The following is a 2576-nucleotide window of genomic DNA, read 5'->3' as shown; positions in this document are numbered from 1 at the left end:
TCTTTGTTATTTAAGTTTAATTTTTATTTAAAGTTAAGATTTTTATTGTCACCTAATTCACCCCTTCTTGAGTGATTTCCTGTCTAACAACATTTATACCATCCTGGTCCTTTTTAATTGTCACTTGTAGGAAGAGATTTTGGTACTTTTATTTGTCACTTGTATCTTTTTTAATGCTTCATTTCCAACCCTATTAATTAAGGGAGACAAATGTAAATGTGAAGAGAGGGGGAATAGGTGAGAAAAATATATTAAAATTTAATAAGGGTAAAAGTAAAAGATTTTATGTATTTAATGATCTCTTCGTATATGAGAAACTATTAATAGTGACAATTAAAAAGGACCATAGGGGTACATATAAGTGTGCATGTGTGGTCCTATATTTATAAGTCATTTTTAAAATGTTAAACATGGATTAAGAAAAACATTAAATTTTACTAATTCTCTTTTAGAATTTAACAACTTTTTAACTTTATCCTTATTTAATATACATTATATCCTTAGAAAACAAAATTAACATAATAATAAATGAAAGATAAAATTGTATGTTTGCATAAAATTCTTCTCTCCGCCCTATAAATAGGATGAGAGTAGGAGTTAATTAAGATTCCTAAACAAAGAAAAAAAAAAACTTTATCAGAAATATCATTTTTTTTAAACGAGTATTTAATGCAATTACATACTTAGGATTCAAACTTGGAAAAACAAGCCAAATTTGAACAGCACTCTTTTGTATTTAAAAAAAAAAAAAGGAATAGCCCTCTGTTTAGTTTAGCTATGCGCTTTTTGGTAAAACTACACTCAAATTTATTGCAAAGGGAAAATTTTAATAATACATGAAAAATAAATATAAATAAAAATAAAAATCACCTGGTCCACATATTGTAGAAAGCCAAACATTCAATTGTCTAACATTGGCTCATGGGTACATTATACAGAGTATATTCTCTTCAAGAAGATATTATCATAGGCTTATCTGGTTTAAAAGGTTGAAGAAGGCAACAATTAAAAGGACAGACCAGATCCGCGCAACTTCTCTTCTATCACTCTGGACAGTCTCTTCCATCCAAGGAGAAAAATGATTCACCCAGTCTCCTACCTCACCTTTCCTAAAAAAGTTCTTTGTTTCATACCTTTGAAAAACTTTTCCTGTCTTATTTGCCTCCAATCCCTTCATTTTCTCAAAGCTACACAACTCACTGATGCTTTCAATGACACCATTACTTTCCTCCTCCATGCTAAATGCAAAGCCCAAGAAGTCAGCCACTGTTTTCAAGTGATACTTGATATCTCTTTTCAAGTCATTATACTTTAAAAACAGAACCCTAGTTGGTGTCTCTTTGCTTTGCCTCCAATAACCCAAAATGTTTGTCCAAAATGGACCAAATTCCATGTTCCCTTTGATATACCTCTCAAAGGCTTCCTCACGTGATAATTTGCGTAATGGTGGTGGTACAATTTTGTTGTAGAAAAACCAAAAAGACACAAAATTGTCAAATGGGTTGCGACAAATATATATTATCTTGCATTTGGACTTGGCAACTGAATCGGGCAACGAATGAAATGGAACATGGGTACTAAAAAGTCTTGGCTCAGGCAAGTCGGAGAGGTCAGGTATCGGGTTATTTTCACAAACGTAAAACTCAAAGAAAGGAACAAGTTCGTGGGGATTGGAAATGAGCAAAGGATGGTTATTTTGAGAGGGAGAGAAACGATTGCGATTCACAATAGCAAAAACAAGGGCTTTTAACCAAGTAGTTCCTGATTTTGGTGTAGATGCTATAATAATATCACTATCTTTGGCTTGGAACTGCTTTTGAAATAAGCTTATGGCTTGAATTTGAGTTGCTCCGTACCAAAGTTCTTGGTAGAGATAAATGTATGAAGAAACCCAACCTTTCTCTCTGGGAAGAGAGAGAACCAGTTCCTTATATTCTTGGCCAAGATTTTCATACTCTTCATCGTAAACCATGTCGTTGAACTCAACATTTGAGTGGCTTTTTGTGAGGGAAGTTTCAGCCATTGGAACGCTGGTGATCATAGGTCACAAGCTTCCATTATTTATAGCAACTCTTTGTCGTCAAGTTCGTTGAGTTTTAGGGAATCCATACAAATTCACAATCGCCATGCACGTGGAGAGACGTACGAGCCAAAAGACTATTGGAATTGCTGTCACATGCTTAGTGTTCCCACGTAAGAGACTCATCCTTCTGGCCTGATATTGGATCAATAAATTAAAATGTAGGAGTGGCTTATTTGACTCCTTTGGTTTAGTAAAGATTCCGCAAGGTTCACCTTTCATCACTCGCTATGGCATTTTTCAAATTTGGTGCACTGGGTATCTTTCATATGTAGACTACATATGATAGTATGATTTGAACTCAAATTTTCTAATCTTAGTTTTGCTTCCTAAGTTACAATAGTACTTTTTATGATAAGGTGAAGATGCATTTAGCACCTTAATCTTATTTTAGTGTATTTAGCACCTTGATCTTATTTTTCTGGTTCAAATAGCACCCTGGTATTATTTTTTCAATTACATTCAGTACTTTAATCTTTAGGATTTTAGATGCACT

General features: G+C 33.5%; 1 pseudogene; it reads right to left on the bottom strand.

Moving 5' to 3' along the window:
• Positions 1 to 1005: 1005 nt before the first annotated feature.
• LOC114751721 (cytosolic sulfotransferase 15-like) lies at positions 1006 to 2023 on the bottom strand (annotated as a pseudogene).
• Positions 2024 to 2576: the final 553 nt, after the last annotated feature.

Source organism: Neltuma alba, unplaced genomic scaffold (genome assembly GCF_004799145.2).
Source record: "Neltuma alba isolate B1F8T4 unplaced genomic scaffold, ASM479914v2 tig00007056_pilon, whole genome shotgun sequence".
Lineage (NCBI taxonomy): Eukaryota > Viridiplantae > Streptophyta > Magnoliopsida > Fabales > Fabaceae > Neltuma > Neltuma alba.
Note: the sequence above shows the minus strand (reverse complement) of the source record. Positions and strands in the feature narration are given on the sequence as shown.